Here is a 13,555-nt window from a genome sequence, read left to right on the forward strand (position 1 = left end):
CTAATCTTTCCAAATGGGGGGCCCTGGAGCAAAGAAACCAGACTCCCCCTGTCCAGTAGAGGGAACCCTTGCTGTTTGGAGCATCTCCAAAGCCACAAAATGGTAAATCCTTCATGGCCTCTTGACACCACCCCTCAATTTGTTGGTCTTCATAGACACAAACTCCAGTGTGAGCAAATATCTGACTTCTGTCCTTACTCAGGTGCTGGATATCTTGAAAAAGGCGCTGCACACTGGAACTGCCTTCCACATGAGACTCAATTGAACCGTAGCTTGTTTTTACAATTCCATCCTCACCCTGCTGGTCTCCAAGCCCTCTTGATAGGGAATTCGCGAGACACAAGGCCGCATTCTGCCTTCCCCATAGAAAGAAAAAGTGCCTGGTGAGAATGCCCAGAAACCCCATATGAGGATCAATCTGCTTGGCCCTCAAGGGAACCCCGATTTATAGGCTGCCCTGGCCACTAGTGCTGTGTCTTACAGAGCCTGTGATCCGACCTAGTGTCTGCCACCCAGAAAGCGGGTTCCATACTAGCATGTGGGATGGGCCATGTCCCAAGTCCGTCAACTCTACCCATCCTTTGTATTCAGGCACCTCTCTCCTGACCTTTGCAAGAATCCTTGCCAATGGGGGAACATGAAGCACAATAGAGAATTCCTTATTCCCCATGGCAGGAGACCTGGCTGTTGGGATGGGTGTCCAACCCCCAAAGTGGGAGACAGCTACATGGCCAATGAGACCACGGCCACTCCTGAGGGCCGCCCTGTGCACGAACAGGCATTGTGACCCTCATTATGACCATGCTTTCAAACAAGCCCTCTCAGTTGCACCAGGAGTATCCCGCATTGCAGGCCTGGTACTCCCTTAGGCCCAAATCCTAAAACTTGGTGAGAATTTCCAGGCAACCAGAACCAGAGCTCATCTCAGGAATCCCTGTTTTGGGGCACCCCATGATGGAAAACAGTACTCTTCCCTTCCCCAAAAAAGCCACCAAACTATGGCGGGCACCCAGGATCCTAAGTGAGGTAACGTCTCCCATGGACCCAAGAAAACACAACTGCTTTCAGACTATCCTGGACACACGATCCATATAGAAAAGCCTATGTTGCTGCCTTCCAGTCACCCTAATTACACTTCCTGATGAGCTGCACTACAGGTCTATGCATTGGGCCTGCGATTACCTCACCACTAACCCTAACCCGCATTTTTGTTTGCAGACTTCTCTCACAAAACCATGGCTCACATGACTTCCAGGATAGGGTCTTTGGATCCACACCACAGGACTGTGCCTCCCCAAGGACAGTGTGCCCGTCAAAGTTGCCCAAACCTTCCAGATTAGGAGAAACAAGCAAGGACCCTGAGCCCACCCCAATACTGTCAGCAGTGCTGGACACAAATGTGCAGTCTGAAACACCCTGATCATCTACGTCCAAGCAGACAGCCAAGTCAATGTCCCTGAGTCAGAAGATTGAACTTTATATGCCCCTAGGACCTCATTGGAATCCTAGATTAGGTTTTCAGTCATCTGTCCTCAGGGTCCTGTTCTGGAATACCAACTTAGGATACAACATGTGGTCCCTGAGCCACACAACAGAACATTTCCTGTCCCCAGAAGGAAGCCATGCCCTTCGACCTGTGCCAAACCCTCAGGGTTGGAGAATCCTGCACAGCACCTTAGACACCAGCACATATGCTGAGTTTGTGCGTTGCCCCAAACCACAAGGTTTCCTTCTGCGGGAGAGTCGAGTCCTATTGGATGGCTCCAGGATGTCCCATACGGAAGGAATGGAGAGCAGGGTTCGAAGGATAGAGGCCTGTACAGCATACCTCGCATTCCCATTGGCTATTAGCAACAAAACATGTTTGAACTTCTGGCTCTGGGACAGGTTACCCTGGGAGCTGAGTTGAAATGGACTCTCCTGAGGATGGGTTGTAATGTGGGTTTGTGTCCGTGGAGACCTTGGAATGGGCTGGTGGCTCAGGGGCCTTGCAGATTTCACCTAACCGAAGGGTTTGGTACAGCTCCGATAAGAAATATCCCCATGTGGAGATGAGATAGGTTGTATTTGTTGCCTCAGAAAAGCCCCAGATGCTGGTCTTCGAAACCAGTCCTCTGAGAAGGGACACCTGGAAACCAAAGCTAGGTTCAGATTAGGGCCTTGTGGCCTGTCTGTTTCAATCTTCTGTCTTTGGGGACACTGTCTGAGTGTCTATGTGGAGATAATTGCTCAGCTGGTGTCAGAGTGCCCCTCTTAGTCCAGGGCAGCCTACACTATTGTCATGGCCTCAGGAGACTTGGAAGTTTCTCCTAATCTGTAGGGTTGTGGCCACTGGATTGGGCACAGTTTTCTTGGAGAGGACAGGCACAGTCCTTTGGTGCGGTTCCAGAGACCCTAGCCTAGAGGGTGTGTGGGTCCGGGCTGTGGGCACTGAAGTCTGAAAACACAAACTTGGCTTAGGTGTGGCACCGAGGGTATGGCAGGCCGGATCCAGAGACCGAGAGGGGAGCTCCTCGGGTTATGAAAGTGGGGGAGTGGGAGGCAGTCGCTCAAGCTTTTGTCTCTGGATGTTGTGTCTCACATAGCTAGGAATGGAGGGTGGCCTCAGGGGCTATGGAAGAGTCTCCCTCTCTGGCAATTTGACCCAGCTCCAAAGATTTTGGGGTCATTTTGTGGGAAGGATGGAGTCCTGTTGTCTGGCTCAGGTGTTTCCCCAAGAGAGGGAATCCAGATCACAGCTCTGGGTGCGGGCAACTGGAAAGCTCGAACTCTGGTGAGGATTGGGAGCATAGGGGCTTGGCAAGCCCCATATGTGGGCTCTTGGTCCAGGCCCTGAGAGGCCTTACTTCGACATGGGGCTCATGCTGAAAGTCACAATTCGAGTTTGTGCACAAGGCGGCACTCAAGTTTGGGCTTGGCCTCAGGGGCCATGAAGATTTCTCCTACCCTGAAGGTATGACTCGATACCAACAGTAAGCTTTACAGCCATGGGGAAGGAGGAGTTCTGATTTGTGCTTCAGGTACCCACCTGTGTGGGGATTTGATATAATATCTAGGTTCAGATGTCTGAAAACCCAGGTTGAAAAGAGATGACGGCCTAAGGCCATGGCGTGTCCGATGTGCTGGGTGTGTGGCCAGCTGTCCTCTTGTCTGTCAGGACGTCTGGCCTCAGGCTGTATCAGACAGAGCATTAGTGCCCCGGGCAGCCTATCGAATTGGGGTGCGGTCGAGGCCCGAGCAGGTTGTTCTCATTTGGGGTTTCTGGAGAGCCCCATAGGGGAACGTTTTTCTTCTGGTGGGCAGGCAGAGGGCTGCATTGTGGTTCCGGAATTCCTAGTCTGCAGGGCTTGTTTGCCAGGAGTGTGAGGAAGGAAGTCTGAAAACACAAGCTAGCATTAGTTTTGGGGCCGAGGGCACAGCAGGCCCACACTGCAGAGCCTGAATCTAGATCTCCTGTATCTGAGGTCAGGGCTAGTATCAGACGTTGCCTCAGCTAGAGTTTGTGTCCATGATGGCCCGTTCCTGAAGGGTGTGGGGGCATCATGAGGTCAGGGAGGTTTCCCTGGGATGGGAGTTGTGAGCTACTCCAAACCTCATGTTTTCCTTCTGCAAGACAGTTGAGTCCTATTGGATGGTTAGAGGATGTCCCATATGGAAAGACTGGAGAGCAGGGGTCTAAGCATGGATACCTGGAAACACTACTTCACATTCCCACTGTTTGGTCGGGACAAGGCAGGCTCAATCTGCGGGCTTTTGGGCGAGCTACCCAAAGGACTGAGTTGAAATGGACTCTCCAGAGGATGAGTCATAATGTGTGTTGAGGGTCATGGAGCCCTTGGAATGTGGCAGTGGCTCAGGGACTCTGCAGGATTCTCTAACCCGAAGGATTTGACAAAGCTCCAACAAGGAAGCTTCCCATGTGGAGATGAGAGGTGTTCTGTTTGGTGCCTCAAGAAAGCCCCGTATACTGGTCTTCGAACCCAGGCCTCTTAGGAGTGACACCTGGAAACCAAAGCAAGAGTTCAGATTAAGGGTCGATCCAGTTCAATCTTCTGTCCTGTGGACATCTGTCTGCATGCCTGCATGGAGTTAGTTGCTCAGCTTGTGTCAGAATGCCCCTGTTTGTCCAGGGTGGCATACAGTAGTGGGATGTCCTCGGTGGCCTTGAGGTATCTCCTATTTTGTAGTGTTGTGGCCAATGGAATGGGCACAGTTTTCTCGGAGAGAGCAGACACAGTCCTGTGATATGGCTCCAGAGGATCCATCCTGGAGGCTGGGTTTGCTAGGGCTTTGGGGACAGATGCCCGAAAACAGAAACTTGGCTCAGGTTTGGGGCCAAGGTTATGGCAGGCCTGATCTCCAGTCCAGGAGGGGAGCTCCTCTGGATATGAAAGGAGGGCGAGTGGGAGCCGGTTGCTCAGGCTATTGTCTCTGGGTGTTTTGTCCACAATGGCCGTTGAATGTAAGGGTTGCCTCATGGGCTGAGGAAGAGTCTCCCTCTCTGAGGATTGGCCAAGCTCCCAAGTGTTTGGGGTTTCCCTTCCAAGTGGGAAGGGAAGAGTACTATATTCTGCCACAGGTGTCCCGCCAGTAGAGGGATTCTAGAGCAGAACAGTGGGGACTGACAACAGGAATATCCACCATCTGGTTAGTCCTGGGTCCCTATGGGCATGGCAAGCCCCATATGCGGGCTCTTGGTCCAGTTACTGAGGTGCGTTACTTGAATAACTCACGCTGAGGGTCACAATGTGTGTTTGTGCCCAAGGCGGCCGTCAAGCATGGGCGTGGCCTCATGGGCCATGCAGGTTTCTCCTACACTGAATGTTTGACTCACTGCCAACAGCAAGTTTTCTTGACATGGGGAAGGAGGAGTCCAGTCTTGTGCGTCAGGTTCCCCCCTGTGCAGGGATTGGAGATAAGGTCTAGGTTCCAATGCCTGAAAACCCAGGTTGGGAAGGGATGATGGCTTAAGTCCATGGTGGGTCCAATGTGCTGGGTGTGTGGCCAGCTGTCTCGATATCTGTCGGAAGTTCTGGGCTCAGGCTATGTAAGACAGAGCATTAGTGCTGAAGGTAGCTATGCAACTGGGGTGTAGCCGAGGGCCAAGAATTTTGATCCTCATTTGGGGTTTCTGGGCAACAGTATAGACAATGTTTTTCTTCTGGGGGGCAGGTAGAGTCCTTCGTTGTGGCCCCAGAATTCCCAGTCGGGAGGGCTTGTGGGCCAGAAGTGTGAGGATGGAAGTCTGAAAACACAAGCTAGGGTAAGGTTTGGAGCCAAGGGCATGGCAGGCCCACTCTGCAGAGGCTGCATCGGGATCTCCTGCATCTGGATTCAGGATGATGATCAGACGTCGGATGATGCTGGACTTTGTGTCCGTGATGGCCCCTTCATGAAGTGGGAGTTTCATGAGGCCAAGGTGGTTTTCCCACACTGAGTTTGTGAGGTGCTCCAAACCATAAGGTGTGCTTCTGCAGGACAGTCGAGTCCTTTTGGATGGCTAAAAAGACATCCCATACGGAAGGACTGGAGAGAAGTGTTTGAAGGATTGATACCTGTACAGCATGCATCGCATTCCCATTGGCTATTTGGAACAAGACATGCTTGATCTGCTGGATCTGGAGAAAGCTACCCAGGGTGCTGAGTTGAAATGGACTCTCCTGAGAATGGGTTGTAATGTGGGTTTGTGTGCATGGAGAACTTAGAATGTGCTAGTGTTTCAGGGGCCCTACAGAATTCGCCTACCTGAAGGGTTTGATACAGCTCCAGTAAGAAAGCTCCCCATGTGGAGATGAGAGAGGTTCTGTTTGGTGTCTCAGGAAAGCCCCATATGCTGTTCTTCGAACCCAGACCTCTGAGGAGTGACACCTGGAAACCAAAGCAAGAGTTCAGATTAAGCTTAGGGGCCTGTCTGGTTCAATCTTCTGTCTCTGTGGACATCTGTCTGCATGTCTGCATGAATGTAGTTGCTCAGCTTGTGTCAGAATGTCCCTGTTTGTCCAGGGCGGCTTACAGTTGTGGGATGTCCCTAGGGACCTATCCAGTTCAATCGTTTTCTATGTGGATATCTGTCTATGGGTCTGAGTGGAGGTAGTTGCTCAGCTGTTGTCAGATCGCTCCTGTTTCTCCTGGGCTGCCTACACGATTGGGATCGCCTCAGTGACTTTGGAGGTTTCTCTTAATTTGCAAGGTTGTGGCCAATGGAATGGGCAGAATTCCTTTGAAAAGGGAAGGCACAGTATTGAGGTGTGGCTCCAAGGGCCCAAGTGTGGGCAGTGTGTGGGTAAGGGCTTTGGGGACAGAAGTCTGAAAACACAAACTCGGCTTAGGTTCGGGGATATAGGTATGGCAGGCCCGATCTACAGACCGTGAGGAGAACTCTTTGGGATATGAAGAAAGAGCAAATGTGATGCACTTATTCAGGCTTTTGTCTCTGGATTTTGTGTCAATGATGGCCGTGGAATGTTGGGGAGGCCTCATGGGCCATGGATGAGTCTTTGTCTTTGTGGATTTGGCCCGATCCCAATTGTTTTTGGTCAGTCTGTGAGATGGGAGGAGTCTTTTCAGTTTTGTTAACTCAGGTGTCCCACCAAAAGAGGGATTCGAAGGCAGAGCCCTGGGAAGGGGTGAATGGACAACCCAAACTATGGTTAAAAATTAGGACCTAACGGCATGGCAAGCCCAATAGGCCATCTCTCCGTCAAGCCACTGAGAGGCCTTAGTTGAGGTCTGGGCTCACACTGAGGAACACAATGCGTGTTTGTGACCACCGAGGCCCTCAAGCATGGGTGAGTCCTCATGGGCCACACGGGATTCAACTATACTGAACGTTGAACAACATGCCAACCACAAGGTTTCTTGCCATGGGGATGGAGTTTTGATTTCTGCATCCTGTTCATCCCTGGGCAGAGATTGAAGATAAGGTCTAGGTTCTGAAGCCTGAAAACCGAGGTTGGAAAGAGATGACGACCTAAGGCCATGGCGGGTCCATTGTGCTCAGTGTGCCGCCATCTGGCTGGGTGTGGGTCAGGAGGTCCAGGCTCTGGCTGTGTCAGAAAGGGCATTATTGGCCATGGCACCCTGTATAATTGGGATATAGTCAAGTGGCGTGCAGGTTGATCCTCATTTGGGGTTTCTGGGTTGCCCCACAGGGCAATGTTTTTCTTCAGAGGGAAGGCAGTGTACTGCATTTTAGTTCTGGAATTGCCAAACTGGAGAGCTTGTGGGCCAGGAGTGTGAGGACGGAAGTCTGAGAACACAAGCTAGGCTTAGGTTTCTGGGCGAGGGCACGGCAGGCTCTCTCTTTAGAGCTGGATCAGGATCTCGTGCATTTGATGTCAGGGGCGAGGAACAGACAATCGGTCAGCTTGGAATTTCTGTCCCTGATGGCCCCTTCATGAAGTGGGGGGGGATCATGAGGCCATGAAGGTTTTCCCAAGATGGGAGTTGTGAGATGCCTCAAACCGCAAAGATTCTTCTGCAAGACCATTGAGACCTGATGGTTGGCTTTTCCATACAAAATGATTCTAAGCTGGGTTCTAAGGATGGATGGGTGGGCAGCTCGCCTCTCATTCCAATTGTCTCCTAACAACAAGACAGGTTAGATCTGCTGGATCTGGGGGAGCAAAAGAGGGGGCTGTGTTGAAATGGACTCTCCTGTGGATGGGTCCTAATGTGGGTTTGTGTCCATGGAGACTTGGAATGAGGCGATAGCACCGGGGCCCTGAAGGGTTCTCCTAACCAGAGGCTTTGGCACATCTCCAACGCACAACTTTCCCATGTGGAGACGAGATTTGTTCTGATGGGTGCCTCAAGAAACAGCCATATGCTGGTATTGGAATCCAAGCCTCTGAGGACAGATGCCTGGAAACCAAAGCAATGGATCTGATTAGGGGCTAGGGGCCTGTTCGTTGCAATTTACCTCTGGGGACACATGTCTATGGGTCTGAGTGCAGGTAGGTGCTCAGATGGGCTCAGATTGCCCCTGTTTGTCTTGGACAGCCAATGCTATTGAGATGCCCTTGGGGAATTTGGAGGTTTATCCTATTTGTAGGGTTGTGGCAACTGGAATGGGCAGAATTCCCTTGTAGAGGGCAGGTACAATCCTCATGTTTGGCTCCAGGGGCCTGAGCCTATAGGGTGTGTGGGCCAGGGATGTGGGGACAGTTGTCTGAAACACAACCTTGGCTTAGGTTTTGGGTCGTGGGCATGGCACGACTGAACCAGAGTCCGAGAGGAGAACTCTTCAGGATATGAACAAAGGTCGAGTGTGAGTCGCTTGCTCAGGCTTTTTCTCTGGATATTGGACGTGGAAATCCGGGTGACCTCATGGGCAATGGAGGAGTCTTCCTCTCTGGGGATTTGGCCCGATCCAAAGAGTTTGGGGTCATTCTGTGGGATGGGAGGAGTCCATTTTGTTTTTGTTTTTTTTTACTTTAGGTGTCCCACCAAAAGAGGGATTCCAGAGCAGAGCCCTGGGAAGGGGCTACTGGACAATCAGAAATATGGTTAAAAATTGGGGCCTAGGGGCATGGCAAGCCCATTATGACGTCTAATGGTCCAGCCCCTGAGAAGACTTACTAGAGGACAGGACTCACGCTGAGGGTCACAATGAGCGTTTATGCCCTCGCTGCACTCAAGCCTGGGTGGGCCCTCATGGTGAACTCTGGTTTCTCCTGCACAGAACATTGGACAACATCCCAACCACAAGGTTTCTTGCCATGGGGAAGGAGGAGTTCTGATTTCTGTATCACGTTCACCCCTTGGCAAGTTTTGGAGTTAAGGTCTATGTTCTGAAGCCTGAAAAGCTAGGTTGGGAAGAGATGACGAGCTAAGGCCATGGCGGGTCCGATGTGCTCAGTGTGCGGTCAGCTGTCTGGGTGTTGGTCAGAAGGTCCGGGCTCAGGCTGTGTCAGAAAGTGTATTAATGCCCAGGTTAGATTATATAATTTGGGTACAGTAGAGTGCCGTGTAGGTCTCTCCTCATCTGGGGTGTCTGGGAAGCTCCGTAGAGCAACATTTTTCTTCTGGAGGGCAGGCAGAGTGTTGCATTGTGGGTCCGGAATTGCCAAACTTGAGGGCTTGGGAGCCAGGTGTGTGAGGACGGAAGTCTGAGAACACAAACAAACTTAGGTTTCAGTGCGAAGGCAAGGCAGGCACACTCTGCAGAGCAGAATCGAGATCTTGTGAATCTGAAGTCAGGGCGAGGATCAGACGTCCATGAATTCCCCTTCATAAGGCAGTGGGGGGCATCACAAAGACATGGAGGTTTTCCCACGCTGGGAGTCGTGAGATGCTCCAAAACACAATGATTCCTTCTGCAGGACATTTGAGACATGTTGGATGGCTCCAGGACATCCCATATGGAATGACTCCAGAGCAGAGTTCTAAGGATGGATGCCTGGGCAGCCCGCCTCTGAATCCAATTGTCTCCTAGCGACAAGATAGGAGATCTGCTGGCTCTGCGGGAGCAACCAAGGGGCAGAGTTGAAATGGAATGTCCTGAGGATGGGTCCTAATGTGGGTTTGTGTCCATGGAGACCTTGGAATGGGGCAATGGCACCAGGGCCCTGAAGGATTCTCCTAACCGGATATTTTGAGGCAACTCCAAAGAGCAAGTTTCCCAAGGGGAGGCAAGATTTGTTCTAATTGGTGCCTCAGGAAACTCCCGTATGCTGGTATTGGAAACCAGGCCTCTGAGAATATATACCTAGAAACCACAGCAATGGATCCGATTAGGGCCTAGGGGCCTGTCTGGTTCAATCTTCTTCTCTGGCGACATCTTTTTATGGTATTAGTGGAGGTAGTTGCTCACTTGGTGTCAGACCGCCCCTGTTTGTCTGGGCGGCCTACACTATTGGAATGGTCTCAGGGACTTTGGAGGTTTCTCCTAATTTGTACGATTATGGAGAATGGAAGGGGAAGAATTCCCATGGAGTCCGCAAGCACAGACCTGATTTGTGGCTCCAGGGGCCCCAGCCTGGAGGGTGTGTGGGCCAGGACTCTGGGGACAGATGTCTGAAAACACAAACTCATCTTAGGTTTGGGGACGTAGGTATGGCAGATCCAATCTATATACCGTGAGGAGAAGTCTTTGGGATATGAAGAAAGGGCAAGTGTGAAGCTCTTGCTCAGGCTTTTTTTCTCTGGATTTTGTGTCAACGGTGGCCATGGAATGTCAACTAGGCCTCATGGGCCATGGACGAGTCTCCCTATCTACAGATTTGGCACAATCCCAATTGTTTTGGGTCAATATGTGGGATGGGAGGAGTATTTTCAGTTTTGTTACCTCAGGTGTTCCACCAAAAGAGGGATTCCAGAGCAGAGCCCTGGGGATGGGGGACTGGAAAACCAGAAATCTGGTTAAAAATTGGGGCCTAGGTGCATGGCAAGCTCAATATGTCTTCTAATTGTCCAGCCATTGAGAGGCCTTCCTTGAGGACAGAACTCACGCTGAGCATCACAATGCCTGTTTATGCCCTTGGGGAGCTCAAGCATAGGTGGGGAATCACGGCGCACGCTGATTCCTCCTATACTGAACGTGGGACAACATGCCAACCACATGTATTCTAGCCATAGGGAAGTAGTAGTTCTGATTTCTGCATCTCATTCACCCCTGGGCAGATATTGGAGTTAAGGTCTAGGTTCTGAAGTCTGAAAACCGAGTTTGGGAAGGGATCAAGTCCTAAGGCCATGTTGGGTTCGATGAGCTCAGTGTGGAGAAAGCTCTGGGTGTTGCTCGGGAGGTTCAGGCTCAAACTTTGTCAGACAGGGCATTACTGCCCAGGGTGGATTGTATAATTGGGGTACAATTGAATACCATGCAGGTTGATCCTCATTTGGGGTTTCTGTGTAGCCCCAGAGGGCAATGTTTTCATCAGAGGACAGGCAGAGTGCTTCATTGTAGTTCTGTAATTGCCAAACTTGAGGGCTTGTGAGCCAGGAGGGTGAGGACAGAAGTCTGAGAACACAAGCTAGGCTTAGGTTTCTAGGCGAGGGCATGGCAGGCACACTCTAGAGATCTGAATCGAGATCTCGTGCATCTGAAGTCAGGGCGAGGATCAGACGATCACTCAGGTTGGAGTGTCTGTCCCTGATGGCCCTTTCATGAAGTGCGGGGGGATCACGAGGCCATGGAGGTTTTCCCACAATGGGAGTTATGAGATGCTCCAAACCGCAAAGATTTTTCTGCGGACCATTGAGGCCTGTTGGTTGGCTCCAGTACGTCCCATATGGAACTCTTCTGACCAGGGTTCTAAGGATGGATGGCTGGGCAGCCCGCCTCTCATTCCAATTTTCTCCTAGCGACAGGACAGGTTAGATCTGCTGGATCTGGGGAAGCAACAGAGGGGGCTGAGTTGAAATGGACTCTCCTGAAGATGGGTCCTAATGTGGGTGTGTGTCCATGGAGACCTTGGAATGGGGTGCTGGCACACGGGCCCTGAAGGATTCTCCTACCCGGAGGTTTTGAGACATCTCCAAAGGACCAGTTTCCCATATGGAGACGAGATTTGTTCTAATTGGTGCCTCAGGAAACCCCCATATGCTGATATTGGAAACCAGTCTTCTGTGGAGAGATACCTGGAAACCAAAGCAATGGATCTGATTAATGCCAAGGGGCCTGTCCGGTTCAATCTTCTTCTCTGGGGACATCCATCTATGGTATGAGTGGAGGTAGATGCTCAGCTGGTGTCAGACTGCCCCTGTTTGTCCCGGTGGCCTACACTATTGGGATGGACTCGAGTCTTTGGAGGTTTCTCCTAATCTGTACGATTATGGACAATGGAAGGGGCAGAGTTCCCGTGAGTGGGCAGGCACAGACCTGATGTGTGGCTCCAGAGGCCCCAGCCTGGAGTGTGTGTGGGCCAGGACTGTGGCGACAGATGTCTGAAAACATAAACTCAGCTTAGGTTTGGGATGTAGGTATGGCAGGCCCGATCTACGGACCTTGAGGAGAACTCTTTGGGATATGAAGAAAGGGCGACTGTGAGGCACTTGCTCAGGATTTGTTTCTGGATTTTGTGTCATCGATGGCCATAGAATGTCAGTGAGGCTTCATGGGCCATGGACGAGTTTCCTACTCTGTGGATTTGGCACAATCCAAATTCTTTTGGTTCAATCTGTGGGATGGGAGGAGTCCTTTCAGGTTTTTTACCTCAGGTGTCCCACCAAAAGAGGGATTCAGGAGCAGAGCCCTGGGGAGGGGCGACTGGACAAACAGAAATCTGGTTAAAAATTGGGGCCCAGGGGCATGGAAAGCCCAATATGCCTTCTAATGGTCCAGCCACTGAGAGGCCTTCCTTGAGGACACAACTCACACTGAGGGTCACAATGCGTGTTTCTGCCCTCATGGTGCTAAAGCACGGTCTGGGACTCATGGTGCACACAGGATTCTCCAACACTGAATGTTGATCAACATGCCAACCACATGTATTCTTGCCATGGGGAAGTAGTATTTCTGATTTCTGCATCTCATTCACCCCTGGGCAGTGACTGGAGTTAAGGTCTAGATTGTGAAGTCAGAAAACCGAGGTTCGGAAGAGATGACAACCTAAGGCCACGTCAGGTCTGATGTGCTCAATGTGGAGCCAGCTATCTGGGTGTTGGTCGGGAGGTTCAGCCTCAGGCTTTGTCAAACAGGGCATTAGTGCCCAGGATAGATTGTATAATTGGGGTACAGTAGAGTGCCATGCACAGTGATCCTCATTTGGCGTTTCTGGGTAGCCCCAAGGGCAAAGTTTTTTCTTCTGGTGGGCAGGCAGAGTGCTGCATTGTGGTTCCAGAATTCCCAGACTGGAAGCCTTGTAGGCAAGGAGTGTGAGGACGAAAGTCAGAGAACACATGTTTGGCGAGGGCATGGAAGTTACCTTCTGCAGATCTAAATTGGGATTTCGTGCTTCTGAAGTCAGGGCGAGGTTCAGACCTAGGCTCAGGTTGGAGTTTCTGTCCATTATGGCCCCTTAATGAAGGGGGCAGTATCTCAAGGCCATGGAGGTTTACCCATGATGGGAATTGTGAGATGCTCCAAACTGCATGGATTCCTTCTGATCGACAATTGAGACCTGTTGCATCACTCCAGGATGTTCCACATGAACGACGCCAGAGCAGGGATCTAAGGATGGGTGCCTGGGCAGCCCACCTTGCATTCCAATTTTCTCCTAGAGACAGGACAGTCTTGATATGCTGGCTCTGGTGGAGCAACCGAGGGGGTTGAGTTGAAATGGACTCTCCTGGGGATGGGTCCTAATGTGGGTTTGTGTCCATGGAAAACTTGGGATGGGGTGGTGGCACATGGGCCCTGAAGGCTTCTCCTAACTGGAGGTTTTGAGACATAACCAAAGGACAAGTTTCTCATGTGAAGATGAGATTTGTTCTGATTGGTGCCTCAGGAAACCCCCATATGCTGATATTGGAAACCAGGCTTCTGAGGAGAGATACCTGGAAACCAAAGCAATGGATACGATTAGGGCCTAGGGGATCTTTCCGGTTCAATCTTCTTCTCTGGGGACATCCATCTACGGTATGAGTGGAGGTAGATGCTTAGGTCGTGTCAGTT

This window comes from Neovison vison, chromosome 7 (assembly GCF_020171115.1).
Source record: "Neovison vison isolate M4711 chromosome 7, ASM_NN_V1, whole genome shotgun sequence".
NCBI classification, from domain to species: Eukaryota; Metazoa; Chordata; class Mammalia; order Carnivora; family Mustelidae; genus Neogale; species Neogale vison.